We start from the raw sequence: 13,690 nt of genomic DNA on the forward strand, positions 1-13,690 counted from the left end.
GATTGCATTTTAAACCTATTATTATTAAAAAAAAATAGATGTACGTTTTAGAAAGTATAATTAAATTATATAATTATTATTATTACCCTCTTACAAATGACAACATTTAATTTTTTATCCGTATTATGCAACTAGAGTCTCTTGTGGAATATCTCAAACTTTATCAAATGATTATTATTATTATTAACGTCTTTATTGCATTCAAATATATATTGCGAGCTCAAAATAATATTTTTAGATCTGTAACTGTTAGAGGTCAATTTCTAGGAAAGCGAATGTGCAGTTTCTCAAGCATAAAGTTCATTTTAAAGCTCATCAATATTATCTGCTAAGTTTCGATGCATTTTAATGACTACAATCGACGTAATTATTCTATTAAATGGCTTTATCTCATTAAATAGATAAGGATGATAATTCTCTGATTATCTACGTCTCTCTCTCTCCCTCTCTCTCTCTCTCTCTCTCTCTCTCTCTCTCTCTCTCTCTCTCTCTCTCTCTCTCTCTCTCTCTCTCTCTCTCTCTCTCTCTCTCTCTCTCTCTCTCTCTCTCTCACACACACACACCCACACACACACACACACCCACACACACACACACACCCACACACACACACACACACACACACACACACACACACTCACACACACACACACACACTCACACACACACACAATCTCACTATGATAGAGAGAGAATCTGTTTTTCAGATTTTGTCTCCCTGTAAGATTCGTCATAGAAATGACAGCGACGTCAGAATAAATGAGGAAATTGTACCCAAATCTAATCTGGAGATTGAAGCTTTGTGGTCGCTGGAACGTGGCGTTGAAGTTAAAGTTTGTGTGTGATAAGAAGCCAAGAGTCTGGGGCTAGTAATCACGCAGAGAGGGAGAGGGGCAAAGGGAGAGGGGGAGAGGGAGAGAGGAGGAGAGGAAGATAGGGAGAGGAAGAGGGAAAGAGGAAGAGGGGGAGAGAGAGAGGGAGAATGTTTTAACACGAATAAAAAGGGATGAGATAGAGAAAGTGTTAAAGGAGAATGGGGAAAAGTAGTGATATAGAGGGAGGGAGAGTTTCGTGTCTAGTAATTCAAGTAAAAATCGGAAAAAAAATACTTTTTAACTAACGATGTACGCTACCAGGGAAGGCTACCATTAGGTTAGAAATCTTTCCCGGGGCGCAAAAAGGCCCCAGTTAGAAAAAACAACAACAACAAGCCATGTAGAAACTTTATAAGAAAGAATAATAAAATCAATATTGCTTGTTGTTCCGTCAAGTATGCAATAATTTGTGTGACATGCGGACGAGACCTCATTTAAGGGAGAAGACTTCCCCCCCCCTCTCACAGGCACAGGAAAAAAGCTGGAAACTCAAACGAGTCAAAAGAAATATTAGCAAATACTCGTACACTGTACTGATGGTCCTCAGGTGGAAGACACTCAAAGAAGAGGTCATAGAAGCCACCTCCATCCACAACATTAAGGTCAAATATGACACAGAAATCGAACCTCAGAATAGTTCAGCTGTAACGCAACAGGTACAACGCGGCTAGTGGGCGGGGTATGAAGAGTTAGACCTTACTCTTCCCTCCCTCCTGCAGACTGATAGGTAAATAGGTGACTACCACCCCCCCACCCCCAAACACACATACCTCAACCCACCCCCCCCTCTCCCTCCCTCTCTCCCCAACACTCCACATTTCCTACTGCTTGTGAGCTTCCCCCAATAGAGGGGTGACTCACCTCACCCATCGCGGGAGGTAAGAATACGGCCTTGCCAAGTACTCCCCTCTCTCCCCCGCCCCCCCCCTGTCTCCTCCCCTCTTTCCTTCCCCTCACCTTCCTCGATCCCCTTTTTCCTCCTCTCATTCCTCCCCTTCCTTCCTTCTCCCTTCACCCCTTCCCCTCTCCTTCCTCTATCTCACCCATTCTCTCTCCTCATTTCCCCCCTTACTCTGTTTCTCTTTCCACCCCCCTTCCCCACCTGCCTTTTCACTCTCACTTCTCATCCTTCCTTCCCCTCAACTGGCCTTCATTTTAGAGTTCTTCCTTTTCCCTTATTCCCTTCTTCGTTAATATCCCTATCCCCCTACTCCTACTTCCTGTTCACAGGCTTCCCTCTGTCTCTTCCTTTCATTCTATCCTTTTTACCAATTCTTTCTTGTCCCACTTATTCCTTTGTGTCCTTTCTTCATCTTTGTCCTATAATATATTAGTTAACACAGAGCTTCCCTTATTAACATAGAGGCTCCCTAGTTAACATAGCGCCTTCCTTGTTAACATACAATCTTCCTTGTTAAGGTAGCACCTCTCCTTATTTATATAGTGCCTAATTGTTGCAGAGCGCCTAGCTTGTTAGTATAGAACCTCTCGTGTTAATATAGGACCTCTATTGTTAAAGGAGACAAGGCAAGGCCTTGTCAGACAAGCCTTGGAGACAATGCAAGGAAGTTCTGTATTAGCGAAGACAAGAAAGGCCCCTGTTAACAGAGCCTGGTTAAATGAGCTATCTTTTTAACATAAGATTTTCCCGTTAATATAGCATTTTTTTGATAACGTGCCTCCTTGGTTAACACATTACCCTGTCGTTATCTCGTAACCCTCGTTAACAAAGCGTTTCGCTCGTTAACCTAAGGCTATTCAGCTATCTTATAATCCCCTTATCAAAATAACAACGTCCTCGCTAACACGGTTCCTGTTCGTTAAAGCCTCGTTACCTTCGTTAGCTTGGCGCCTCTCCTGTATTTAACCCTCTCGTCTGGTAACATAGTTCCATTACTTTTAACGTCACATATGTGTTAATGTGGCATTTAGCATCATTTAACATGATTCATCCTTTGATAACTTATTACCTGTGTCAGTAACATAGCTCCTGCTGTCTCTCTGTCTCTCTCTGTCAATTATCATGCCTCCTCCTGTGTCTCTGTCAATTAATATGGCTCCTGCCCTCTCCTCTGCCAGTTAACATAGCTCCTACTCACACTCTCTAGTTAATATGGCGTCCGCTCCCACACACACACACATCTTGCTCTCGTTAACGTATGGCTCACAGTAAACATAAACACCTTCTTACTTTCCATATATACCTCGTCACTCCCTTACCATAACGTCTCGTATGTTCCGTGTGGCATACTAACCGCCCTGTCTCGATCCTCTCCACGGAGAGCTTGGTAGAGCTTGGGAGAGATAGCATCCTGACGGAGATAGGAGATAGTCTAAGGCTCTGCCTCCTCAGGAGGTAGCGTAAGGGGGCTACCTCCTTCCCCCCATGCAGGTAGCCTAGGAACCCAGATGCACAGTCTCGTGTCGGCCTTTGTATTAAGTCCACACTGAACCAGCCGATAACGGATCCAACCAGCACTACAAACACACTCCATCTGCTCTCCACACACAACGAGGAACTAATCAGGGATATCCTAGTATCAAATACATTATATTCAGGTCACAATCCCACCGCTGGACGAAGCTGCATATACGGAGAGCGTTCTCACGATAGACATGCGTATACATGGCTCGGATTTGCCTACAGCTGTACTTACCTAGTTGTATTTACCGTGTTGTGCTTGCAGGGGTTGAGCTCTGGCTCTTTGGGACCACCTCTCAACTGTCAATCAACTGGTGTACAGGTTCCTGAGCCTACTGGGCTCTTATCATATCTACACTTGGCACTGTGTATGGAGTCAGCCTCCACCACATCACTTCCTAATGCATTCCATTTGTCTACTACTCTAACACTGAAAAAATTCTTTCTAATGTCTCTATGGCTCATTTGGGCACTCAATTTCTACCTGTGTCCCCTAGTGCGTGTGCACCTGGTGTTAAATAGTCTGTCTTTATCTACCCTATCAATTCCTCTAAGAATCTTGAAAGTGGTGATCATGTCCCCCCTAACTCTTCTAGATAACTGTGTGTATGGACCTAGTTAATCTAACCTAACAAGTACACCATAATACTTTTCGACTGACTTTTTGTCGTGGAGAGCTTACAGTACAATTCCTTCGCATTTAAATATATGAAGCTTCGCACGCATGTATTGCTGCCAGCGTACACATGTATGTATACATCTAATATGTATCATCACCCATAGACAAACGTAAGAGGGAGTTTGATTAATGTGCAACAAATAGTAGTGCTAGTGACTGATTATGGGACTATATTACCATACACACTATTCCTTGGAAAACAATCCTGGAGCCAAACTAACTTTACCTATAATTGTCTGTGGCCCATCCTAACTTGTCTAGTGCTTTCAGGACGTTATTCTCACTCTAGTGTCTGTGACACAGCCTTCTCTTACCCCTAGTTCCCTCTTTTTCAAATCACTGAATTATATGTTTAACAGATCTCTGTTAAACATATAATTCTGGTTAGCATTGTTAATATGCGACCACGTTTGTGGTAGAAAATAATAATAATAATAAAAATGGAAAGATAAATGGAAAAGAAGACTCTTTTTTTTCCTCCTCTCTCCCATCCGTTTGGTCTGACGCTGGGACCAAAATCCCAATCCTATTGTGTCATATCAATTCCCTTTCTCTACCCCTCCCTCACCTTCACTTCTTCATCCGTTTGCTCTACCCTTTCACCCTTATTTCTTCAACCCCCCCCCCCCTGTCACTTTCCCCTCAGTTTTTTTGTTACAGAGCGTGCTCTCCCCTCTCCAATTTTGCCTTAATCTTCCCTTCTTCACCCGAATATTTACCTACGTGCTTGCCTCCCCCCGTCAAAAATTTTAACGTGCGATCTACGCTGTGTCAATTAGCAAATATTCTTCTCTTTTTAACTCGGCGTTATTTATGAAAAAAGTTATAATTTAACAGGCGGACGTAATTTAACAGGGGGAAGTAATATTAACACGATATTTTCTTCAATGTTAGTCGGAATATTATTTTCTTTTTTAATCAAACTTAACTTTAAATGTATTGGGATTTTTTTGTATCTAAATTAATGCAGGGTATAATTGTTTGGAACTTTGGGAAAACCTTGTTTGTGTGAACAAATGTATTTTGTTACGAATGTAATTTGTAATTATTAATGTAATTACATTCGTTCACAAGAGTTTGTTTACGTGTGATTTAACTCATTATGTATCTTCCATCTCTCACTCGTACACCCCCCCATCCTCACCCCTGACTCCTACTCTTTCCCTTCCCTACCATTCTCTTCTCCCCCTATTCTTCCATTATCAATTCTTCATCACTTTCCTCTCTATTTCCCTCTCCTTCCACTCCTCTCACTCCCTGAACTATATGTTTAACACATCTCTAACCCTGTCCATGGAGGACAGAAGAATATGTATATATGCTGGTTAGCATTGTAAATGTGTGGCCACGTCTGTGGTAGAAAATAATAATAAAAAAAAACTCCTCTCACTCTCTCTCCCCTCCTTACCTCTTCGTTCCGTCGCTTCTATCCAGTCCTCTCTCCCATTCCTATTTTCCCTTTCTCTCATTGCCTCCTTTCCTCTATACTTTTATTCCCTACCTCCCTTCTTCCTTTCTTTCTTTTCTTCCTGATCACCTTACCTAATCATCCTATCTTGAGGTTACTCTGACTTAATTATAACCCGGCTTATCAGGTATCCCTCGGAGGCGTTTATCCTGTTCCATTCCAACACATAAGGAGATGGGATACCTATCCTCCCTTATATTTAAGGGAGAATATAATTTAATAGAGGGGGACGTAATTATTTTCCATTTAGAGGGAGGGTACTGAAAAGTCCTGCATATAAAATTCTCTTCCGCAACCATTTCATCCCTACATTCCGCTGTGCCTCTTCGTCTCTTAAGGATTTATTTCCGTGCGCAAATTTGGCACCCGTCCCTATAATATTTCTCGAGTACAGGTATAAATTATTATCGTATCTCTCTCGCCTGCGTTACAGGGAGTACAGTTTGAGAGACTGACTCTAAGCGGGTTCAATAATTTCAATGTTTTGTTAAAGGGATTTGTAGAGTATAATTAAGTTCCAATGGTTCGTTCTCCAGGTCAGCAGCTTCTTCAGCTATGAATGGGGTGGTTAGTGGAAAAACAATATTTCATCCATTCTTAGTAAGTATAGTCATTGGGTTGGCATCTCTTGGCATCCCTTCCTTTCCGCCCCTCCCCCTCCCTTCCTCTATTTACTCCTCCCTTCCACTTTCTTCCTGTTTCCCTTCCTCCCTCCCTCCCTCCCTTTCCCATCACCCTGCCCACAAACGACGGTGTACACATGGACGCCAGAAAACTTTCTCGGGTTAATCACTCACACATTGTTTCCTCCTCCTCTCCTGTGTTCTTTTCCATTTGTCTTCCCTCCTTCCTGCCTTTCCTTCTCTCATTCCTCACTCGCTCTCTCCCCCATCCCTTCTGCCCTCATGTCTGTCTCTCTCACTGTTTCTAGTTTTATTTTACTCCTCTGCTTATTTGTTCACGTTGCTCACCTGCTCTCTCCCTCCCCCCTCTCTCCCTCTCTCCCCCTCTCCCCCTCTCTCTCTCCCTTCCTCCCCCTACTGTACACCCACACCCTGCCTCCCTTCATTATCAGCATCACCCCTGGGTTAGTCTGGTATACTGTTACATGGCATCCACTCCTCACTCCCTTTGTCTTGTGTACCGCCCGCCTTCATTCCTCTCTCCCTCTCGGTACATCACTCGCCCTTCCTCCCTGTAGGTATGCCTCCCTGTAGGTATGCCTCCCTGTAGGTATGGCTCCCTGTAGGTATGGCTCCCTGTAGGTATGCCTCCCTGTAGGTATGGCTCCCTGTAGGTATGGCTCCCTGTAGGTATGGCTCCCTGTAGGTATGCCTCCCTGTAGGTATGGCTCCCTGTAGGTATGGCTCCCTGTAGGTATGGCTCCCTGTAGGTATGGCTCCCTGTAGGTATGCCTCCCTCTCCCCTTTTCCATCCCTTCCCTTTGCTTTTCCTTAGCCATCGTCATTCTAATCCTCTCTTTATGTATCCTGCTAGTTGCCAGGGGTCTCTCTCGTTATTTTGATCACTTTATTAACTACGGGTTAATTACACCCCCTCTTTCTCTGTTCCATCTTTTCCGCTCCCTGTCCCATCTCTTTACCCCCCCTCCCCCTGCCTGCTACATCTCTTCCCCCTCCTCCCTCCCTGGTCCATCTCTGCCTTTCTGTTTCCCCTCCCCGTATATGTATTCCCCAAGCTACCCCATAATCACCGTTCCAACTACCGTCCTCTATCCCCTTTTCTGCTCCCTGTCCTTATTCTCCCTTCCCCAATCTCCCCACCACAACCGCTCGCTTCCCCGGGGGACACGAGAGTGTCCAGTTACACACAGCACTCACCATAGATCTGCATATGTTTGATCAGAGCCTCATTAGAGGCGGCTAGTGGCAAGGCTGCGTTGTATTGTATATATCAGTATGTATGTATGTATGTGTGTTTATATATATGTGTGTGTGTGTGTGTGTTTAAATCACGAAGAAATTAACACGTGATGAACCCTGCCTGGAAGGAAGGATTAAGACAGGAATTTCTTTAAGTACTTTCTTATTTAATAATACAAGATCTCACCCTTCTGAAGATGTATTATTAAATACGAAAGAACTTAAGGAAATTCCTGTTTCAATTCTTCCTTCGTGGTCTGACACTGTCATATTATATATATATATATATATATATATATATATATATATATATATATATATATATATATATATATATGTATATATATATATATATATATATATATATATATATATATATATATATATATATATATATATGCGGAAAATCCACAGAGAAATATGAAATGAGGTGAACGTTTCGGCTTTGTTAAAGCCTTGTTGTTAAAGCCGAAACGTTCACCTCATTTCATATTTCTCTGTGGATTTTCCGCATAAAATGATCAGTGTTTTGTGATCGTCAATTGCATATATATATATATATATATATATACATATACATATATACATTTCTCATTATATGAGTTTTCAGTTATACATATATACATATATACATATATATATATATATATATATATATATATATATATATATATATATATATATATGCATGCTGCAGAGAGAGACAAAGCGCGAGGTCGAGCATTGAAAAGTGAGAAGTTACAGATGAAATTATTCTCTCTCACAAAAGCATGCCGCCAGCCTGATGTAAACTGATTCCCAAGAGCACCACAGAAACATTCGGATATTCAGTGAACAACAGTACCACCCAACCGACGCATTCAGCTCCTGCGCTATTGATAAAATATACCAGTGAGAGAGTAACACAACCCATATGTACAATTCATTCCAATCAGTATCTCTGAGCGGAAGAAAAGTGTGTGTAAAAACACAAGGGAGAAGTAACCAGGTCTGAAGACACATTTACAGAGAACAGTTAAGCGTCACTGTTACGAGAGATAGTATGCCAGGGATGATTTTGTGCGTGTAAATTGACTACTACTTTTATTAAGTCTGAAATACTGTTGTATATTTATTGCTTCATTTCTTATTGGAAAAATGTGCATATAACATTTACTGACCGAATCCATTCTCTGGAACATTTAAATGATTTCGAACGTTTAATATCCCTTAAATTTGCCATTCCTGAAACACTGGCTAGAGTGATACATCATGATTTATATTTCCAAAATGCTGTAGGGACCAGATCTGCACAGGAGGCGTGATATAATGTGTAGGCTAAGAATAAATCCACTCAAATGTAGCATGATATCATATGCAATCCAGGTATGTTAATTATAATATGCCTGAGAGACCGGGCCGGGGGGACATTAATCCTCACAAGAATCTCAAGGAAAACCTACTAAATGATAATTGTGTTTAAAACGGAACTTTATGATTACTTAAAATTACCTAAACTTGATTACCTAAAATTGTATAAAGTCTACCAGATTACTCGCATATCTAACAGACCAGACTATCAACTAGGAGGTCTGGGCAGTCCACTAATTTAGAGATCTTAGCTAGAACTGCTTTTTATAAGTTTGATGTCACTTTTTTTTTGGTAAGGATTGGATTTAGAACCCAAGGCACTGATAACCGGTTAGGTTAACTCGCGGGATATTTGCTCCTGAAAAAAAACCACCCACCAATAATTTTATATCCGTGTCCCGCAATTACTGCCGTGAACACAGGGTCTAACGGAGTGAGGGAACATTGCACAAGCTTCCCACCTTGCCCAGGGTTCGAACCCAAGGCCTTTTGTCTGCGAGGAGAGTGTCACCAGTATTCTTCAAAACGAGATTCAAGTTGCAGGAGCCGAGACGCAAGGCTGAATGTCTATTGGAAATAGACTCACGGGACTGTGTCGGGAGGTGACTGAGCAACAGTTATATAGGACCTTCTGGTGGCCACGTCTCAAGATTTTGATTGTTGCCGCCGGAGGCGGCTAGTTTATTGTGCACCCCATACTCATCCTGTGAGCGGTAGCGCAAAAAACATTACAGAGGGCACAAAAGGTCTTTATCAGGCCTCATCTTAGATTATTACATAAACAATTAAATCTATCCTTCACACCTTATAGTTACAATGTCAGCTAATTACAGAGAAAGTGCTATTTGAAGAGCTATATATTTACAGTAAGTCATTATACATTAATGGTAGCTCTTATCGCTAATACATAATAGTTTGACCAATGGAGATATTACAGAGTCATAGGGGAGGGACATCACACATTTCCTTGATTTCCTTCTTGATTCCCGTTGAATAATCCTACATGTGCGGGCTAGACGGAGGAGGATATGGCTCATACCATCCGCCTTGTCCATCCTTACACCTTGCAGCCGCTTTCCGCCCACTTACCCCGCCCTCTCCCCCCTGCCACTACCTCTTCTCTGAGCATCTATCACTCAGCAGCTTCCGGCACGCCGCAGCACTTCTCGCGTCGCCACTTCCCCTCCCCAGGGACGGAGGTGGCTGGCGAAGGGAGGTGGCAGGTGTCCGAACAGTAAAGCAGCTGCGACGGCTCACTGTTGTGGCTGGCGTGGCGGGGCCAGACAGGAAGACCTCCCCCCCCCACGCACTCCAATGGCTTGTGGGTTAGGACTGCCACTCACTCCCAAGGGAAGGGGTTAACCCCAAGGGAAGGGGTTAAGGACTCTCGTTCAATCTCTTGGTCGGCAGGGTGGGGTTCCCACATAATTCCAACTGCAAAGGGGGGTCTTAGACTCCTATTCAGTCCCATGTGTAGTAAACAGAAATCCCTCTTCTCTTCCCCCCCTCCCCACCAGCAGGGTTTTTTGGAAACTAACTTAGCCCCCGCAAGAAGGATATGAGGATCTCCATCTCTCATTTGGCTTTATGTACAACGATCTGAGATCTTCCTCTGGTACGGGATTGGAACTCCTTCCAGAGCAAGGGACTACAATCCCATATTCAGTCTCATTACAAGAGAAACCCTCACTTGCAGGGATGGAGAGGGGGGGGGGGTGGAACCATCCCTCAGCCCTTTGGGCTTCATTTCTTACGAAACCCCAAGTTTCAGGGATTGTCTCCAAGGAATGGAGATAATCCCTGAAGGAAGGAATGGTACCTATTCCATGGTGCAGGAATAGTCACCATTCCTTCCACCCGTCCCACCCCCAACTCCTAATCCTGATCCCTTACAAGTGCTATATAGTCGTAATTGTTTGTCTTTTCTTCTGATAGTTCCCTTCCCTTCTCCCATACATTATCCACAAACTTTAAGACCTCAGCCTACAGTGCCCTAGCCCCATCTTCTAGAGTCAGGGTACTGGCCTTCTCTTCCCCCTTCTCAATAGTCAGAGTACTTCCCCCTCTCTCTCTGCCCCAAGGATTAAGAAAGGGACCCAAAAGTCTTACTCTTTGTTGTTTCTGAGTTAAAAAAAAAAAAAATGATATCTAGGGCTTTGTCTCGAAGTGTCTGTGACCGGGTGTTTGGCTTTTGGGCTCTACAAATATCTTTGTTACATGCAGGTGTCGCTATTTTTTCAAGGCGGGACGGCGAGAAATTGAATATTTCAGTGTCCACTAGCATGACCACTAGAGTGTACGTGTTTGAGGATGTTGACATTGGATTTTCTTGCTTTGATAATATGCTCTGTTCATGAATGATATATGGAATTGTGGAGTGGACTGGAGTGGATATATTTACACACACACACACACACACACACACATATATATATATATATATATATATATATATATATATATATATATATATATATATATATATATATATATATATATATATATATATATATATAATAATAATAATAATAGGGGTGGTAGGAGAAGAAAAGATTAAAGTATTCAGTGAGAATCCACAAGATCTTCTCTGAATGCTCTTTGTTTTCTTCTTCGAGGATGTGGGTCCCTGCAATTGCACCAGAGGTGCTACCCCTAATATATATATATATATATATATATATATATATATATATATATATATATATATATATATATATATATATATATGTATATATATATATATATATATATATATATATATATATATATATATATATATATATATATATATATATATCGTGGTCGCTGTCAGCTGAGAGAGACACCGGGGCCCACCTCCCAGAAGGTCCAAACAAAGGGACTTGTCAAGAGTATTTTCTGCGCTGTCATGGCACGTGTCAGGAGTGTCACGAAGACACGCTCCAACCCATCACTTGATTTATTGACATGACCTTTTGCATGCCTGTCACCTGGGATTCATGGCTGATGTATGTTGTGGGCTTGGTAATATGGTGGTAGTGGTGGTGGTTGAGCGGGTGATGGTGGTTGAGGGGAGATGGTGGTAGCTGAGGGTAGTGATGAAAATATTGGTTTTACGGACGGTGAATAGGATGATGGTTAAGGTAATTGATAATGGGAGGTATTGGAGAAGGGGGAGGATGAGTGAGCGGGAGAATGAGTGAGGGGGAGAATGAATGAGGGAGAGGGGGGGATGGGGGAAGGGGGAGGATGGTGGAGGGGAGAGACATGAGTGGTGGAGGGGGGGTAGGGATGGGGGGGGGAGAGTTCATGACGGGCCGGGGCAGCCGGACTGATGACATGTGACACACTAATTTCTCTCCGTCTTTAGACATATTTCCGCCCCCTCCTCCTCCCCTAATGTGACTCACTGGCTGCCTTCTTTCTTGTTTCTCCTCTTCTCCACTCCCACGTCTCCTCTACCTCTCCTCCTACCAAGAACGTCGCTTTTCGCTCGTATATATGCGTTACATAAGACCAAAAATTGTCGTACTACAAAATGAAAGCGGCTCGCGAAAGTGACGAAGTGTCTCGTTTTCTGTTTTGGGTCCTCTGGTAGGTTAGAAGAAGACACTTTAAATTGGCCGTTTTCTTGACGTTGGGAAACCATAGGAGGACGGGCTGGTCTCCTAGCTCCCCCTCCTTTCCCGTGTCTCCCTCTCTTCCGTGTCTCCTTCACTTCCGTGACTCCTCCTCTCGTTTCCTCCCCTCACTAACACTGGGGGTAAAGGCGAATGTTGTGTCTACCTGTCTACCGGGTTGGCGACGATGGCATTCCGAGTTTGTGCTCAAGGCGTGGGGTGAGAGGTGGGGGGGGGGAGGGAACTTAGCAACGTTCGGACCTTGTCGTTGCAAGCCTCGCTCTGGCTCTGCAATTGAACAATGTTTACGCTCATATGATTGGCGTTGCATTGTGTGCGAGTGGTGATGGCAATGGTTTGATTGACTGTCTTATTTGTCTCCGTGGGAGCTCGTTCCTACATGCGGCGGTACTGGTCGCTGGTGGATATATATATATATATATATATATATATATATATATATATATATATATATATATATATATATATATATATATATATATATATATATATATATTGCTAGCTGGTTATATGCTGTACAGTTTCAAAATGCCCCGAGGACACAAACTTGCACCAGCGGGGCGTCAGGGACTGTAGGCCGCCTCTCAGGCGTCAGCGAGTTGGTCTAATAAATTTCTAATTGACTTCGGATTTGATAAATGCAAATAATACAGTTTGGAAATTAGACATGAAATGGCCGACTATTGGGCGAACACCAGCAGGTATCAAGCAGGTATATAGACCCAGTGAAGGTTTATGAAGTCTCTGCCTGCTTCCTTCAGTGTACTGAGGCATTATAGGCAATGTGTTGAGGTAGTTATTAACTACATACGGTCTTCAAGATAACCATTGTCAGTACTTAAACACAGATAGGTGCCGCCCCATCTTCAACAATCACCAATATCTTTCCTCTCCTTCTCCACAGTCCCTCTCCTTCAGACTAATTTAACTCCTTCAGACAGACCGTTCTACTAATAGCACGTCGCATTTTGACGTATACTTTACCAAAGGCCAAAAACTCGCGTACAAGAATATGGTAGCGGCTCGCGAAATTAAGGTGATGTTCCGTTTTCTGCTTGTGGATCCTCGGCTTGGTTTAGGTTCGGGCACTTTAGGTAAACAGTTTAGTGAAGTTGGGTTAAGTATCCGGAGAAAGCGCCAAGCCATTTCGACTATATAGCAAAAAAGGGAAGGGGTCAGGATAAGGACTTGGGATGGGATGGGAGGAAGGAATTGTGCCCATCCACTTGGACGGTCGGGGATTGAACGCCGACCTGCATGAGGCGAGACCGTCGCTCTACCGTCCAGCCCAAGTGGTTGTGCTAGTGAGGTTGGGAACGCCCAGGATGGGCTCAATAATAACCTGTTGATATTTGCTATTATTTATCAAATGTAGTGGCCCTTCAGAATTAAT

General features: G+C 43.0%; 1 protein-coding gene across 1 annotated transcript in view; it reads left to right on the forward strand.

The window, feature by feature from the left end:
- The window catches only part of LOC123745279 (DBH-like monooxygenase protein 1), a 246,945-nt gene that overhangs the window by 181,053 nt on the left and 52,202 nt on the right, over positions 1 to 13,690 (forward strand). The gene's annotated exons all lie outside the window — the stretch shown is intronic.

This window comes from Procambarus clarkii, chromosome 44, assembly GCF_040958095.1.
Source record: "Procambarus clarkii isolate CNS0578487 chromosome 44, FALCON_Pclarkii_2.0, whole genome shotgun sequence".
In the NCBI taxonomy this organism is placed as follows: domain Eukaryota; kingdom Metazoa; phylum Arthropoda; class Malacostraca; order Decapoda; family Cambaridae; genus Procambarus; species Procambarus clarkii.